Raw genomic sequence first — 19,404 nt, 5'->3', positions numbered from 1 at the left:
TGCTGGCCCCACTAACACCTCTTCCAACAGCAACCTTAGTTTTTCCCAGGAGGTCTCCCATCTAGGTACTGACCAGGCTCACACCTTCTTAGCTTCAGTGGGTTGCCAGTTGTGAGTTGCAGGGTGATATGGCTGCTGCCTTATCCATCATGGCCTCCTAATAACCCCCATCTCTGAACTGGCTTCATCACTCTACTCTCCTCCCCACTGAGAGCCGGTGTGTGGGGAGTGGACTGGAGCATCATCATCCAGGTGGGGCTGCACACTAGTGGCAGTAGTGGGATCCCCATGACCTGTAAAGAGCTGCACACTGGTGGCAGTAGTGGGATCCCCATGACCTGTAAAGAGCTGCACACTGGTGGGGGTAGTGGGATCCCCATGACCTGTAAAGACCTGCACACTGGTGGCGGTAGTGGGATCCCCATGACCTGTAAAGCACTTTGAGTGGAGTGTCCAGAAAAGCGCTATATATATAACACCTCCGGCTGATGAATCTAAGGTAGAGAGAGAAAGAGAGAGAGAGAGAGAGAGAGATCAGGCAGGAGAAATGGAGGAGAGAGGTGATTAAACTGACCCATGTAGCCTCACACAAACTTAGCCCCTCAGTAGTCCAGGGGGACAGCAGAGGACATCGGTGCCCTACGAAGCTTCTGTCACAGTCAGGGAGACACACACACACACACACACACACACACACACAGGTGGGGCTGGACAACACAGGATGTTTAAGTTGCCCTTTCCCCACCCCAGCCACCCTTTGTGTAAAGAAGCGCTTCCCTGTCCCGTCCCGACTGGAGGATCTCATCCAGCTGTGTCTTGCGAGGCGCCAGGCGATCCTCTTCAACACCCCAGCTGGGCAGCTTGTTCCCGACCCCTGCCACCCTTTGTGTAAAGTAGCGCCAATCGTTCTCCTTTCCAAAACGCACACCATCTGAGTGTCCACTCCTGCCCCCTGATTCCCATTTCACTGCTGTTTCTGGAATACGACTAGCAAATCTCCACCAGGGGAGAGTGTACCTACACACACGCACACGCACAAACCCGTTTCATGTACATGACCAGATCTTAATATTCGTCTAATCCCCCCCCCCCCCACGTATTTCTCTATGGCAGGTGGCGAAGACTGCAGCAAGGTCTTTCTATGACGGCAACATCCTGTTCACAGATGCCCCAGTACAGTGCAGAAAGGCGCGTTCGTACACAAGGGTACCTGCTGCAAAACACAAAACCACGCTATGTTCCACCCGCACGCCGCCATAGTTCACACCTTGGTGAGAATGCTGCATGCGATTTTACTCGAAAAGACATCGCTGCTCTGGGATCACATAGGATACATTTCTGTGCTGAAAAGAAGGGATAAGTCACTAGATCTCTTTATTCTCAAACAGAGGAGAATGGGGGGAATGTGATACAAATTTTCCAAATCCTTAATGGTCACTGGCCAAGTCAGTCCAGCTGGCTTCTTCAGAGTGAATACTGAATCGTGGACCAGAGGGCACAGAGGAAGGGCATTTCAGACAGAGAACAGGCAGTGCTACTTTGCAAAAAGGGGGGTGGAGGTGGGGAACAAGCTGCCCAGCCCTGTGGTTGAAGCAGATACCCTGGCTTCTCTCCAGACACAGATGGATGGGACCTTCCAGTCAGGACAGGAGGCACATCTTTACACAGTGGGGGGGTGGGGGTGGGGAACAAGCTGCCCAGCCCTTTGTTTGAAGCCCAAACCCTGGGTTGAGATGAGCTCCTCTAGTCAGGACAGGAGGCGCTTCCGTACACAGAGAGGGGTGGGGGTTGGGAACAAGCTGCCCAGCCCTGTGGTTGAAGCCCATACCCAGGCTTCTCTCCAGACACAGCTGGGTGAGCCCCTGGAACCAATTAACCACTCACGACCCCACAAGACAGACAGGAGTGATTTGTTGTTTGTTTTCTGCGCACAAGAAAGCCCATTTTGTTTACATACATCGGTCATGTTTATTTTTCACGTTTTAATTGGAGGTTCAGTCCTTTTGCATTTCCGCGTGAGAAGCGTTAAAGCATTGGCGGTTTTGTTTTGGTACACGTCCAAACTACCCGTTTTCAGCCACAGATGAACACAGATAAACACGTGCTCCTTTTTTTCATATGACATCTTGCCAGCGGCTCAAAAGTAACAAGAAGTAAAGATTCTCAGGGGGGGAATTTAATTTTTTTTCCCAACGTCAAAAAGTAAGGAACAGGAAGGAGCCCACAATAAGCGAGAACAATTACTGCAGACCCCCCGGAACAGCGCCTTAAAAACCGCAGAGTAACATCCTGACTGCTTAGACCACGACAAAGCTCTTCTGCAGAGCGAAAGTCTCCTACAGGCAGGTATTTTTTTGTTTTAAACAGAACTGAAGTCCGTCTCTCCTGCAGCCGAGCCTGTCGCGACATTGGGTGTTTCATTTCACACGGAAGGAGCGCGTAGAATCTATAGAAAATGCAGGAATCATAGTAGTAGCACGTTATTGTGTTAAAAATAATCCCCCCCCTTTGACACAACCAGGGCCAGCGCGTCGTGCTGCTGGACGAACCACAGCGTCTCGTAGCGTGGCTCCAGGTCGCAGGGCAGGGCGGCGGCGGCGGCCCCGCCCGTGCAAGGGACCCGTGTGGGCGCCACGGGCCTCCCATCACCTAGAACCAGGAGATGGGAGGAAGAGCTGAGGTCACGATTTTGGCGAAATAACTTCCTCCACAAGAGTCAAGGGTCCCAGCACTGCTCTCTCTATTCATGCTTTTTAGGTAGGATTCCTTTTTTTTTTAAATTGATCCTGTTAGAAATGTAAAGGATCAAAAGGCAGGGCCTACGATGTAAGCCTCATTTTCAGCTTTTATAATGGGGAAGTCCTCTGGCTGTGAAGTCTGTCTATTTCTGGATCGGTTTTAATCTTCTGTCTCCTTTTTTTGTATTTCTGGTGTTTAAATTTAAAAAAAAAATAAAAAAGAGCCGCAAAAGGAGGTTTTATAAAAAAACTTTTTAAAACTTTTACAGGATATCACCTAATATGAACATAATGAAGCATTCGACTAAATCCAGTGTTAACACCGGTGTCCTGGCCAAATCCCTCCTGGTCTTTACCCATCATGGCCTCCTAATAACCCCCCTCTCTGAACTGGCTTCATCCCTCTGCTCTCCTCCCCACTGAGAGCTGGTTTGTGGGGAGAGGACTGCAGCATTATCCAGGTGGGGCTGCACACTTGTGGTAATAGTGGGATCCCCAGGACCTGTAAAGAGCTCTGAGTGGAGAGTCCAGAAAAGCGCTACAGACGTGTAAGGATGATTGACTATTCATGTTGTTATTTCAATACAAAACAAAACAGAAGAAGTATGTCAAAAAGTATAAACGCACACACAAAAAAAACAACAATAACACACAACACAATACATTATTATTATTACAAATCAGGACAATGTTGTTTTTCGCTTGCTTAATGTTTATTTTTTAATGGGGTTGAAATAATATTGCATTTCCACCTCATACACATGAAAGGACGGAGTAGCGGCGCACTATTTCGTTGTGTGAACGCGACATGAATCCACACGGTGGAAACAAATATAACATATAAATATAAACTATATAAACAAATTATTTCTATTTCTTTCCCACATTAGCTTGCGAGTTATAATGTGATATCAAGCTCCTTATATCGAACACATTTACCTGCTTGAAGGTAAAGGTTTGCAAAACAGCGTTGTAAATGTTTCTGTTTTCGGCTCCACGGCCGAAAAGCTATGTCTCTCTTCTCTTTTCAGCACAGGAATCAACCTCTACTTCTTCCTCGGACGCAGCTCCCTCCTTGAACTTTGTATGTTTATATACACACACAGCGCAGGTGCTCTTGTCCAGCCGAACAGAGCGCACAGACGTCACCTTGCTCACGTCTGCACCCAGAAAGCTGCCCGGTTTTGAGGGGATACAGTTTTTGCACTAAACAGTAAACTCTCTGCTTACATCTGTTTTTTTCCCGTTTACAACTTTTTTTTTTTAGCAATAGATGCCAGGGACTTGTGCAATATATTTATAATGTGCAATACAACTTTTTGTGTACTGTTCTGGTTTGTTCTTTGTGTATTCTGGACTGTGAGCGACTCTTCTTTGTGCACTTCTCACTGACTAGACTGATTGGATTGGATTGTTGTATTATTGTATCATTTCGTTACACTGTCGCTGCGTTGACAGTGCTGCTGTCGCAGTGCAATTTCCCTCACGTGATCAATAAAGTATCTATCAGTTCACACGTAACAGGTTTAAATTCCCTGCTGAAGAGAGAAGAAAGAAAACAACGTTTCGACCATGGAGCCTTCTTCAGGTTCGACTCGACTACAGACTCCACACAGAAGGATCGCCGCCCAGTACTTGACCACTCGGGGAAGTGAAAACGGGTGGCAGCCGTAACACCCCCTGGTGACACGCCACACCGTCTCCGTCTGCGACTCGACCCCGCTCTCAAAGGCGGGGCGCCAATGAAAGCGTGTCGATGCGTTAGCGCGTTATCTTCCCGCACCGGTGCGAGCTGACCACTGCGGAAAATCTCTTCTGAAAAGTGTCAACACTTGAAGCCCGACGTTCAAACACGAAAAGTCCCTGCCGTGATCTATCGACAACCGGCGCTCGGCACGCTCGGCGGCCAGGGGCTCTGGCAGCGGCGACGGAAAAGCCGATTTGCGTCTTGGAAATGACGCGCCCACCCCCTTCCTCATCCACTCCCCTACTGCTCTTACCGCGTGTTACAACACTCATTCCCGCGCCCCTGCGTGACCTCACATTTCCACCCACCCACCCCAGTCTTCCTCGTCTCGCCACCTGGAGCAGGCCAAGTGCCGTGCGTCACGTTGTCAACCAGAGTTTCGGAGTCCAGCGAGCCACCGGGGTAAAGTTAGCTTGAAGTTTGAAAACAATTTTGGCATGCCTGTACCGTATACACGAAACCTCTTAGAGTTGCGAGAATACTTGCTTTGTGTATAAAATACATTGTGAATGCTTTCTCAGCCTTTACTTTTTAGTTTTATGACATTTTTTTGACCAAGCACGAATATTCTTTTGTCCATATCTTCGCAATGGAAGCACAGAACGACGTCAAACCAAATGCATTTTAAAGACCAAGACTAGTGGAAATTTCCACAGCCTCTACGTAATTACACACTAACTGGAACCTGGGGGACTGCTGTGTGCACGTTCACAACATGAGAAATACTGTTCAATACGGCTTCGTGCGAAAAACCCATATATGACCATAGGAAGCAGAACAGCGCAGTCTCCAATTACCCAGACTGTAAGCACGGGAATAAAGCTTTGTTTGATTTCTGAAACCCTTCCTTTACGTCCTGTTTTCATTCAGGTAAGGGTCAACTATATTGACAATACTACTGACAGCAGGAAGATTAAAATATTCTTTACTCAGCAGCTTATTAAAAACAGCTCCCATGATGTTCAAACCGACTTTATACACAGAACACTGACAGAGCTTTTGTGTTCTGAATCTCTTTTTCTCGGGCTTTTATTTAATGTGGCACAATGCACTGGGATAGGGGTATTCTGTTCACAAACCAATAGGATTTAAACCACAGCACCCACAATGCTGCAAGTAAGTGTTTTGCACACTAAGCAGGTCCTCTGACTTTTCCCAGCTTTGTTTTGGGTTGTGGAACCTTTATTTTTTTATGCTTTTTTGAAAACACTACAGGTAATACACTGGGACAGGTCGTCTTCATGGCTCAATAGCATTTCAAATACAACAGCCACACTGCTGAAACCAAGTGTTTTACACACCAGATAGCCCCCTTAACCTTGTACAACCTTGCTTTGAGTTGTGGACCATTTCTTTATTTTTTAATTATTTTCTGACTGTGATCAAGTGTTGTGCTCACTAGGCAGGCCTCCTGACCTTTCACAGTCATGCTTTGTTGTGTGAAACTTTAATTCTCTTTTTAGGATTTTTTGAACATGGCAACTTCCACTGAGATGCGTGGGGGGTGTGGGGGTGCTCTTCAATAGCTTTTTCATCTATACACACAAACGGATGTAACCAAGACACTCAGAACCCGTCACACAGGGGCTGACTGCTGAGGATAGGGATCCAATGCGGTGCCCTTGGTAGGGTTGGAGCGAGACGCAGGCGTAGTCGGGGTAAACAGGCAGGGGTCCGAGTCCGGGAAGGCGTAGTACAGGCGTAGGCACAGAATCGACAGGCGAAGGCGTAGTCAAGGGACTGGCAGGGGTCGGAGTCCGGGAAGGCGTAGAAGTTGCGTCGGTAGGCAGAGGCGTAAACGAAGAGACAGGCTGGGGTCAGGATCCGAGAAAGCGTAAAACAGGCGAAGGTACAAAATCGAGTGGCTAAAGCGGTAGTCGGAAAAGCGGGGTCGAGGTCCAGGGGAGAAGTCATAGTAAGGCAAAGGCGTAGTTAGTAGGTAAGCTCCGGGAGAGAATCTCAATCGTGAGCAATGACCGGGGGACAGATGAGGGTTTAAGTAGAGGACTGATTGACGCGTGGACGTTTGGTACGGGGAGAGCTCGAGGGAATGGGGGAGCGCTTGCCTGCGTGAGGGAGATTCGTGGCAAAACCAACAGAATCAACCTGAACTCACAGAAAAACAAGAATGCCCCCGAGACACCTGCACCCCCCCCGGACCACTCTGGTATCGACACCCCCAAACCCATCCATACCAGCTAACAAGACTCAGAATCGGTGCAACCCTCCAACCTGGACCAAGAGCAGGATGGGACAAGAACCTGCACCACACTACGCACCCCTCATCCAGACCAGCAGGACAACCAGACCACAGACAGCACCATCATGTAACCCCCCTGTTCATTCCAACAGAAAAGCCGAACTGACCCCCACCACCATGGCGACGCTGCAGCTCTGGTCACACCAGCAGGCCCAATGGGCTCAGAGCTGGGGGACATACAGATGCAGCCATTCAAAATGCGTGGGCGATACCGCATTATTTTCCGGTACGCTGTACGCAGTCTACCGCAAGTTACCGGTAAATACCGCGAGTTACCGTAAATTCTCCTATAATATGACAAGCAAAATAATAGTATCCGGAATTTCGGCAAGGTGGAGCTAATAAAGCTCAACCTCTCATGTTTGAGCTGTGGCCATCAAAGTCTTTAACGAAGATATTACTAATATTATTAATAATGAATGACCTTGGACAAGCTGTAAGTGTAAACTCAAAGTATTGCCCTGGTCAACATTCTTTTTTTCATTGACCGTCTTTGTAAAAGTAACACCACACCATTTCGCAATCACGCATTTGTTTCCAATCATGCAAAGTACAGTAATTTTTTAGAATCGATTCACCATGCCTTTCACATGCTCATAAAAGAGATTGATTTAGGAACATAAACATATTACTGTATGAAAACTGTACTGTATACAGTATGTATATGTAGGGAAAACCGGTTCAGGGACGCCAAATATGTAATCATAGTGGCTCTCTGAAGGCACCAGTTCTGTAGGGTTTGGGCATTTACTGAGACAATTATTAATTGTAGCAGTAAATCACAAAGTTGATTCTTTTGGTGGCTTTAGAATCCAACCATGCGACATAACTCAAACAACGCGCACACAGGTACTAATACACGAGGATACACATTTATTAATACATAGAATATGCATATAAACCTAACAGTTCTTATCGAGAGGGTTATCAGAATACAAAAGGTATATTCGGTCAGTTACAAAGAGTTACACATATCAAGAGGACATACGTTCAGTATATCATTCATTAAGACCGTTTCGTAAATGAACTTGGTTATAACTTCTACATTAGATACTCAAAACAAGTACATAACTCTTAGGAATTAAATTGATATCAACTGGTTGGGATAACAATTGAATTCTCGAGCTGTAATGCATTGAAGTTGAATACTCATCCAATCTTTGGGGATTCAGATCTTCCTGCGGGCACAAAGAAACAGTTGCAGGCTGTTGCTGTCCAATCCGCACTCGCTGGCTCCGTGCCAGGCTGTGTTGTGCGGCTTGCGACGGTGCGCTGCTGATGCTCACTGACTGGCTAGTTAGTGTTGGCTTTAACTAGCACAGTTTGCGCACAGGAGAAAAGATGACTGTGGGTCCCAGCAAGTCAGGAAGAGGACCGGTTCGTTCTGGCACTTGGACCCATTGGCCGAAACCTTAAATCAGCCTGCATGAATAGTTTCTCTGTGGCTGCACCACAGAGATGAACAGAGAAATGGGGCTTCATTTGGGAAAGCTCCAAAACACTTAATTCTACCTTATTAATAAGCCTCGCCGCTACATGACCGATTAAGCAGGTTTTTTGGACACGCACGAAAAAGTAGGGTTTTTGGAAACTACTTTTTCGTGCGTTTCCCAAAACCGTACGTACAGATACAGCCATTCAAAGTGTGCAGCACAGACACGTACCGCGGGTAATTGGCTACGTCCTCGCGCATCATGATGTGAAATACCGCGGTACGTGATTGGTTGACCGTCAGGGGCACTCGTGGTGTGTTGGTCGGTCGTAGAAAGATTTAAATGTCTTTACTGTGCCTGTTTTAGTATTGAATATTTATATGGAATTTTACCACTGAAGGGAAATCTTAGTAGCTGAGCATTAAAAGAATAGTAGCATACTGTAACGCGTGTGAAGGCCATAAACGATATTCATTTTGGAACAAAAACAAACAGTATATGGCTGGTCTCTGTACTTTAAAGAAAAAATACACACCAGTATTCCATTTCTCCCTAAACATTTTAAGCATCAAAGTCTTTAACTAACATGTGAAATAGCACGTATAAAAAGTGGTAGTTTTAAGCTTTTCTGCTAATATAATATGGAATCGTGTATCTAAAGAAATTAATAACAATAAAATTATATTTGTGTAGGGCTGTTTCACCTACACTCATGTGACCTTCCTGGTAGCCTGGTGGTCTATGTGCTGGATTAGTAACTCACAGGTTATATGTTCAAATCCAGTTGGTACTGTAACTTTCTTTTTAACAAACATTTCTTTGAAAAAATAGAATAACAATATTATGAACAATTAATTGACTTTTTATATTTCTAAATATCACAACATGATCGAATTTAAGCCATTTTTAATAACAATGAATAGTCACCTTCTTTCCTTCTGACAACTGTCCCTGCTTCTGCTTCCTGCTTCTATTGTGTGTGTTTGTGGGGGGATCCCTTTACATCTCCCTTCAGATTTAAAAGGTTATTAATCATATCTTCTGTGTCGCATCTTCCCAGTGTAGCTGATCTTTTGCTGCCTGGGTAAAGATATCACAAAGCTTTAGAAAACTTAACATTTCTATTATCAACAAATTGTAAATATGACGTTTACATTGGCATTATTAATTTTTCACTTGAGTGTATGGAGGATTGTCAGCTGTCACCGAGAGTAGACCCCCCCTCTTAGGCTGTGCAAACGATCTTTAAATTTTTATTTTGTCTTCTAAGTATCTTAATAAACTTTCAGCATAGCTTTCTCCCTATTTAGATGTATTTTTCTTGGGATTTTTGGATCAAACGTGGAAAGATTAGATTGTAATCATTTTTATTTTTAAATACATTTTAGAAAAGTGTAATCTATACTAAAAAGCTGTATTTATTTAATACCACTAAATACTTATATTAATACTAATTAAAAGACCGCGGGCACTTTCCCCTTTGACAGCTGGAACTCCTATTCTTACAGTAGCTCAGCAGCTCTTTGCAATATAGGGTGTTCAAACCGGTTTTTTTTACACAGTGACACAGCGTCGCGGTGTGAATCTGTTTTTCCGTGTTTAGAAAAAAGTGGAATATAGTGAGACTTCCTGCTATATAGATACATATGTTTAGATATTTAGACCCGGTGCAGCACCGAGAGAGGGAGGAGGCACGGTGCTCAGTTCTGCTGCCTGGAGCAGTTAATGGCACCGATTATTCTGAAAATTTTCTTCTGGAAATAACTCATTTCTAAATACCTTTTTTCACTGTTAACATCTTGCAGCAACTCTGCAACAAAATATACACTTAGCTCAACCTGACAGTTCATCCTGCTACCAACATTGAATAAAAAAATCTTAAGATTTCTATATTTATGTCTTTATTTAGTGGTTTCATTAGTGACAAAGGCTAAACTTTCTTGGAAAAATGTATTTTATGTGTTGCGGAAAAACCGACTTGCTTTAACAAAATATATTTACAAATCCTTTCACCTGACAATCTACCTGAAGGCCCAACTATCTGAGAAGCCCTCCATGAAACCATGTTTGCTATTAATTCATTTAGGGCTCACTGACAGAATTGCTGTTTTTTATGCATGCCAAAAAATGTCTGTGCCGTCGTCTCCACTTTAAAGGTACACCCGTGCTGGAAGAATTTGACCTCGGAAAGTTTGCCCAGTGTACTAATATAGGCACATCCCGGAATTTTGACTTCACTGTGTACTGAAGAAATTTTAAAGTCTACTTCTTAGCGTAGATAAAAAAGTTTGGATTCCCATGGACAGTATCTTATACACATATCTTTTTCTGTTGTCTTTGTTGATCTCTTGAGGATCCTTGTGATATTTTGAGCTTTCGTTGAATGATAATGTCGCAGTTTAATAATTTTCGTTGTTAGAAATTATGAAACGCTCTTTTAAAAGCAAGGAAATTTTTATTTTTTGTTATAGTAAAAAAAATGCCAGACGAACTAGGGATTGAACAGTTTTTGTCCCATGTCCCATCCTTGTTAGTTAGATCAACGAAATGCTGTGGTGGGTGTTACTTTTTGTCGATGAAAAAATAAAGTCTTTTCATTTAAAATGATGGTTGCAAATAGTGTGGACCAGCGTAATACTTTGAGTTTTACTGGTGGAGCTCATACAGCTGTGTCTGGATATCTTGGTCAAATATTCGGCTAGTGTGTATTGTCTGTTTATGGTTCTGTAGTATTCCACACGGCTGGGCTGATTGTTCCCCCCTCCTGCTGAAGACTCGACCCCTTCTACTTTGAAAATACCTGTGAAACCGGTTTAATTCGTCACAGCCAGCACTCCCGCAGAGAGTGATGAAAACCACATGGAGTATTGGTGTGTATTTTTTCTTTAAAATACCAATAACAGCAACATACAGTTTACATAATATGTTTATGTTCCTAAATTAATATCGTTTATGAACTTTATGACCTTCGTTATGCTCCTCTGCGTTTTATGCTTAGCTACTAAAATTTCCCTTTAGTGGTAAAATTCCATATAAATATTCAATACTAAGTGGATTAAAATGTGCACAGTAAAGAGATTAAATGATTAAATATTTTCACTAACGACCAATACACCACATTATCTTCCATGTCGCATTAACATTGGAATGTTTTTTTTTTTACGTTTTAATCACTTTTTTTACGCGTAAATACGTTTTAGCAAAGTCATGTACCATAAAGTATGGTAATTAAAAACCATTAATACTTTCGCTGTAGTTTAAAGTCGATGTTTTCTCTTTTGGCTAGACTTGACTATTTAGCCATGAGATAAACAATAGATTGTCATTAGACAACCTTATGTTTATTAATCTTCCTTGTTATGCACAGTGAGAATGATAATGTAACGAGAATTAATTTAATCACAGAGTGCTCATAAATTGTGCCAGGAAGAAAACAGATAGGTGTTCTGAAAGGTCACATATAAACAGGTTTTCGATGGACAGAATAATAGTGTTACGATTTTGGGTTCGGAAAGGACGGACCCAAAAACTCAGACTTGCGGAGTTAAAAGCTGGCTTTATTTTCTTCTCCGTCACCACCTGCCAGGGAGCTCTCCCACGCCCCGACCAGAGAGAGACACATGACGAGCCCTGCTAATAAAGCACCTTGAATTGAATTGAATTGAGAGAGGGGGGAGGGGGTGCAGAACCAGGGAACTATTAACATATTAAAACTATTTCCAAAATTTAATATGTGCTTTTCGATATTTATTGTAAATTTATTGTCCATAATATTGCTATTCTATTTTTTCAAAGAAATGTTTGTTATAAGAATCACTAGCTGGATTTGAACACACAACCTCAGGTTTACAAGTTGGGAACATAGACCACAGTACCACCAGCAAGGTCACATGAGGAGTTGTGAAACATGCCCTACACATACAGAATCAACAGACATTGTACAGCGTGTACTACTCTGTTGCAGTACATGAATATAATTATATCGTTATTAATTTCTTTAGATACGCCATTCCATATTATATTCCCTATTAATCAAATTCTAAAAGTATGCTTGTTGACTCTGGTATCGAGCGTATTCGCAGAAAAGCTTATAACTACCAGTTTTTATACACGTTATTTCACATGTTAGTTAAAGACTTCGATGCTTAAAATGTTTAGGGAGAAATGGAATACTGGTGTGTATTTTTTCTTTAAAGTACCGAAACCAGCCATATACTGTATGTTTATGTTCCAAAATTAATATCGTTTATGGCCTTCACACGCGTTGCAGTATGCTCCTATTCTTTTTATGCTCAGGCACTAAGATTTCCCTTCAGTGGTAAAATTCCATATAAATATTCAATACTTAAAGGGCACAGTTAAGACATTAAATATACATATACATACTGTATACAGTACAGTTTGCATACGGTAATATGTTTATGTTCCTAAATCAATCTCTTTTATGAGCATGTGAAAGGCATGGTGAATTGATTCTCAAAAATTACTGTACTTTGCATGATTGGAAACAAATGCGTGATTGCGAAATGCTGTGGTGTTACTTTTACAAAGAGGGTCAATGAAAAAAAGAATGTTGACCAGGGCAATACTTTGAGTTTACACTTACAGCTCGTCCAAGGTCATTCATTATTACTACTATTAGTAATATCTTCGTTAAAGACTTTGATGGCGACAGCTCAAACATGAGAGGTTGAGCTTTATTAGCTCCACCTTGCGGAAATTCCTGGATACTATTATTTTGCTTGCCGTATTATAGGAGAATTTACGGTAACTAGTGGTATTTACCGGTAACTCGCGGTAGACTGCGTACAGCGTACCGGAAAATAATGTGGTATCGCCCACGCATTTTGAATGGCTGCATCTGTATGTTCCAGCAGTCAAACACTAGGGTGTCAGCCGTCTCCAAACAGACCTTCATCTCCTGAAAAGTGCCCCTCCCTGCCACACAGGTTGCTGTACCTGGTGCAATGCGTATCTCCATACAACCCTCCGCCCCCAGCAGAGCACACCCCCTCAGGACACTCCATCCTGTCCTCTCTGCTCACCACCACTAATGAATTGGCTGGTGCCGTCCCCACTGTCTCTCTCCCCTCAGGAAGCACCATCTACACAGCAGAACTCACAGATGCCACGTACAGTTCTCCCAGATGTCCACCTTTTGCCCATCAGTCAAGAGAAGGAGGGATTGAATGTGCAGTGTGTCGGCACAGAGGGGACAGAGCCGACCGCTACGCCACTCTTCCGTTTCGCAATTTTGGGACTGGGGGTGAACCACATCCATAAATTTTGACTGGGCCAGAGGCAAAAGGGCTTTGCATTCTCCAGGAAACCATAGGTATGTTGAATTGGAGATTCTCAGAACTTACTTTGTATGATTGGAAACCGATACATGATAGGATAAACAAAATGCTTCAAAGAAAGAGGTGCTATTTCTCTCTGGTTTTAGTCTGTGCAGCAATAAAACAATCAGATTAAACAAGAGAGAGTGCGACATTACTTTTCGTCAATGAAAAAATAGTTTTTTCATGTTTATTTAAGTGTCCTTCTTTCGTTTGGATTGCATTAAACAACCCGGGAGTTATTGTTATGATTACTCTATTATCGAATCCTCAACTCGTTCACTTTTTGTTATTTTGGGAACATTTTGACATGTTGCTTTTAGCCATCGATTCTGTTGAATTCACTCAGTTTGTAATGTAGGGTAAGTTAAACTTTGATACAGGACAAATGTATTTCCCACAAGCTGTACTGTAGTAGCATTAAAAGTATACAACATGACACTGTATGCACGTGGCACATCTTTGTTCAACTTAAGAAAAAACAGGACATTTGATTGTTGGTTGCCTTATGTTAAAGGCCAACAATGACACCAGAAAACTGAAAGTTCCTTCCCCTCCCCAAGTAGAACTGTCTAATCTACATAAACACAGTGGGGTGTAACACCTAGCCTAGACTTTGTGAGAAGTATGGAGCTGCGTTGCATTGGAATATACATAGTAGGCAAAAGTTAATTTCAAGCTGAAAAGAAAAGACTCAACATGTCTCCTCTATACATCTTCCATTTAGACCATCCAATCATTTATCATTAATATCTTCCATATCCCATTAAAATCAGAAAGTTTCTTACAAGTGTAAATCCAACTATTTTCGAATCGCTTTATCCAGGACAGGTAACAGTTTCACCAATACTATTTGGCAACTTTTTACGATTGTCAGACTTCAGAATGCTTCAACTGATGTTTAAAGATATGACATAATGTGCACTGTGTTAAAGAGCTATTGAGCACAGAACATCTTTACACTTGTGAAAAGATTTGCACGTGCAGTTTATTCTTATCTGTGTGAAAACAGGAAATATCGATGGAGTTTCAGAAAGTAAACAGAGGTATAGAACACCATATCTCAGATGTTTAATAAATTCAAGATTGTGAAAACAGTGACAAATCACCCCAAACAAGATACAATTTTAGAATACAAGCAGTTTGAAATTATTAGTTGTTATTAATAAATCACTTAACTTTGAACATGTTGTGATATTTAGAAATAGCAACAAATCAATATAATTTACTATTTTAGTTTTTCAAAGAAATGTTTTTGTTAAAGGAAAACTCATGCCAGGAGCTGGGTTCAAACAAAGCTATAGCTGAAAAGGGCAGGCAGAATGTTTAAGTAATCGTGGGTGAATGAGACAAATTGATGCAGATGTTTAGAAAGAAAGTGGACTACAGTAATATTTTGAGCTTACAGCCTATCCAATGTTATTCATTATTAATCTTTCATATCACATTAAAATGAATGTTTTTTTTAATGCAAGACGAAATACACAATTTGTGTCCTCTATAACACTTCAGTGTACTGTTTAATCAGTTTAATGTTTAACAATGTAATACAAAGCTTAAACTTATTAAATTGTATATAGTTTTTAATTTAAGAATTGCATTTAGGCGACAATTCACCTGATGAGGCTACATAGTTATTAATGAGATACCCAATTATAATCAGTCATGAAACAAATGAGAACAGCAGCTGTGCATTTGAAATTAAACACTACTGTATTATTGCAGAATTAATTTTGTTAAATACTCCAGATGAATAAGCAGACATCATTACAGCTAAATCGTTACAAAGGACACCGACTAATAATCAGTAAAGTTAAGTTTTATTTTTAACAGAACTGGAAATTAAACTTATGAAAATACTTGAGCAAAAAAAAACAACAACACAACTATTGTTCCTCTGACCTTCTAAGCATTTTTTTAAAGGCAATACATTTCTTTAGCAGGGTGTGCCTTGTGCTTACTTTTCAGAACTTTGATTTTCTCTCTCTCCTGTGTCAGTTCAGATTAAGCTCTTTAATCAGTTCCAACATCTTCCTTTCAAAGTGGGGAAGTGCTTGCTGGCGTGTTGTTTTGCTAACTCATGCTTATCCTTTATAACGGTATCTTCTGACACCTGTGCACAATCCAACAACATTACAAGACCAGCACTATAACAGGAGTCATAAAAACACAAGAAGCCACATTGAACGAGCTTTCAGAATTGTAAAACATTGCTTTGCTTGTCTGTCATTTGGTTTGCATACCAGTCCATCAAGAGCTAGCACAACCCTGGCTGTTTCAACACAGTCATTGGATCACAGCCACAGGACAGAAAAGGGACTGTAAACCATAATAAATCACTTAAGATGCCGAGTTTTTTCCTTTAACATGCTTGGGTGCCACCTATTTCCTCCTCATCCCTGCTTTCCTCTGATAACCACAAATACGGAGACCCATCACTAAAATATTTAACAAATCTATCCAGTTGACTCCTCGATTTTATAGAACACATTAAAGCCTCACGCTACATTTATATAAATAATAGTTTAAGTTCTGTTCTCTTCACTCCCTAGCACCTTAAACTTCACAGCTACTAGTAATGATTAACATTCAACATAATTAGTAAATGTCACTTTTGTAAATACACATATTAATCAGCTTCATTATGAATAAATGTGGTATGAGTGTTAAGCAATTTTAATTAAATATTACAATGTTTTCAAGCGACGGATGCATAAATTCAGTACGTGGTAACGATATTATTTCCACTATATTCTGGAGCCTTCTAATGCAATTCATCGTTACACCAAGTATGGTACTAAGTTGCTCAAGCCATATTAAGAGGTGGTTTAAAATAATTCACTAGTTTAGTCACTTCTAGAGGGCAACAACTATTACTCTGTGTTCGTTGCAATTGAGAACAGGTTTAGTACGGTGCTGGACTAAGCACAATAGCAACGTTCATTGCAATTGGACTTAAGGTGGAGCACAACTTCAGACCACAGCTGCGTACTAAACACGGGTTGAACGCCTGTTAGTACTTCACTTTCAGTTTGTTGCAATTAACCCCTAGACTTTGCACTACTAAGGTCTAAATCAAGCTCAAGCAGAGACAACCCATTAATGGCTTTCATAACTTCCATTAGTCTCCACCTCTGTCTTCCCTAACTCATTCTTGATCTTTCTAAACTAGGCGTTTAACTGAAATTCAGCCCAATGATACTGTTTAGCCTGAGAAAAAAATATAATAAGCGCTATTCCTGACAGCCTGAGAGAAACACAGATTCCTATAGCCTCAACTGAGCAAAAGAGTCAGTTCCTGCACTTTCTGAAGTATTATTTAAAAAAAAAAACTCCAGCACTGGCTGGAGAGGCTGTGTCCGGGCTCAGCGGTTATATAGGACAGGACTCAGCGCGCAGCAGGTGTGACTCATTGCTCTGCGCTGCCCGTGCGGAATGCGCGTCTCCTCCCTCCACACGCCACCGCCTCGCTAAACCGCCTTCATACTCCCCAGCAGCAATAACATCTCCATTTATTACATTTATTCTTCCATCTTAACCTAGAAAACTGCTGGGACGTTTCTGTGAACCGATAAAGCTCTCTCTGTTGGTTTTCACACGTAGAAACAATGCACGAGCTGAAAGCAGGAAGTCAAGCACTCCTCCCTCACTGTATATCTGGGTCCAGACTTCCGAAAACTCCTAAAAGTGAATTTCCAGAACGCCATATTAAAGTCTCCCACCCGTTCGTTTCAAATACATCAATTAGATGAGTTCGGGTTCTTTTCTGATGTATTTTAATAGTTTGGCACTGTGCCTTGTTAAATATGTTACAAGCAAAGTTTATCAACTTCATGCGAGATTTTGCGTGGATACAAAAACATTATATGATATCTATAACACACGTGAAGAGTGAATCTGAATTAATCAGAATGCTTTGCTGCACCAGAATTGTTATTTACGTATTTTAAAAATACATCTGGAGCATCTGAAGACAGAATAAAACCCAGAACTGTAAAAGGACGACAGACCATTAAACTGTCTGGTGATATTGCTGCATGTATAATAGAACACGTTATTGTAAAAAATGTTTACATTCGTGAATGAGTATTTTTTTAATTATACCAAATGTCCGTTAAATAATGAATTACGTTTATCAGACCATAAACACTATTATATGAAAAAAAAACATTTACTATACATGCATTTAACTTGCTTTTTTAAAAAACATGACAATACGGTAGATGAAAATTGTTGTTCAGCGCTTTTGTATTAAATATACTCTACCAGCCTTTTAAGTCATGTGTCAGAAATAAAGTGTATAAAATTCGCTAAATCAAACAAAACACAAGCGCTACGAAAAAGAAAAAAATGTGTTTACCCTGCAATTTTATCTTGCTGAAACGTTTTTTTTTCTGTGGCACTAACGGGCTAACGGTTAGGATTCCTGGTTTCCTGATTACATAGAAATGTGTCTCTCTTGTCTTACGGTGTCCAAATGACCAGTTCAGTGTAGAAAGGAGCAGCGTAAAACACCGGGGGTAAAGTTAGCTTGAAGTTCGAAAACGATTTTGCCACGCCTGTAGCGTTTACACGAAACCTCTTAGATTCGCGAGAATACTTGCTTTGTGCATAAAATACATTGTGAATGCTTTCTCAGCCTTAACTTTTTCGTTTATATTACAGTTTTTGGACCAAGCACGAATATTCTTTTGTCCATATCTTCGCAACGGAAGCACAGAACGCCTTCAAACCAAATGCATTTTAAAGACCACGACGTGGATATTTCCACAGCCTCTACATCAAAGTATCAGTGAGCTAATTATCTTTTTTTAAACCTCCGGTTTTTCATCGATGCGTAATTACGCACTAAGTGGAACCCGGGGGACCGCTGTATACACAAGTTCACAACGCGAGAAATGCTGTTCAATACGGCTTCATGCGAAAAACCCGTATATGACCATAGGCAACAGAATAGCGCAGTCTCCAATTACTCGGACTGTAAGCACGAGAATAAAGCTTTGTCTGAATTCTGAAACCCTTCCTTTACGTCCTGTTTTCATTCAGGTAAGAGTCAACTATATGCACAATACTACTGACAGCAGGAAGATTAAAATATTCATTACTCAGCAGCTTATTAAAAACAGCTCCCATGATGTTCAAACCGATTTTTTACACAGAACACTGACACAGCTTTGCGTTCTGAATCTCTTTTTCTCGTGTGTTTATTTAATGTGGCACAATGCACTGGAATAGGGGTATTCTGTTCACAAACCAATAGCATTTAAACCACAGCACCCACAATGCTGCAAGTAAGTGTTTTGCACACTAAGAAGAGAGCGATGTCTTCCTCATTAGTATAGTGGCAAGTATCCCCACCTGTCACGCGGGAGACCAGGGTACATCAGGACATGCATTGAAGTGAAAGCAGGATGCGCTGCGACATCCACTGTGCAGATCCCGCCACACTAAGAGGTGAGTGGGTCTGTTCGATCACAGCGCTAGGCGAATCCCCAAACAGTGTGCATGGCAACAAACGAAACGGGCCTGTGTCCGCCCGGTTTCGATCCAGGGAAATCGGGCCCAGTAGTGGCGGGATCTGTACAGTGCATGTCGCAACGCTTCAATGTGCTTCCTGATGTCCTACCCCGAGAACAGAAAAGACAGCATCCACAGCAACAACAGCTCAGGTCTCTACACGGGAGCTAAGCTGCCCCCATCTCCTCTGCTCTGCGGCTCCTGCGGAGCGGAGTCCTGCCTGGAGCCGTGTTTGCAGGCGGCGGCTCCCCGCGCCCTGTCTGTGCGTCGTGTCCAAGAGCTCCTGGGAGGAAGAGAGAGCCCTCCCACTCGGGGGCTTTTCCACGGTCTGTGTGAGGAGGGGCGGGTGTGTCCAGTAGCTTATCGAGCG

Source organism: Lepisosteus platostomus, chromosome 5, assembly GCF_059453375.1.
Source record: "Lepisosteus platostomus isolate fLepPlt1 chromosome 5, fLepPlt1.hap1, whole genome shotgun sequence".
Lineage (NCBI taxonomy): Eukaryota > Metazoa > Chordata > Actinopteri > Semionotiformes > Lepisosteidae > Lepisosteus > Lepisosteus platostomus.
The sequence above is the reverse complement of the archived record's forward strand: the minus strand, read 5'-3'. Positions refer to the sequence as shown.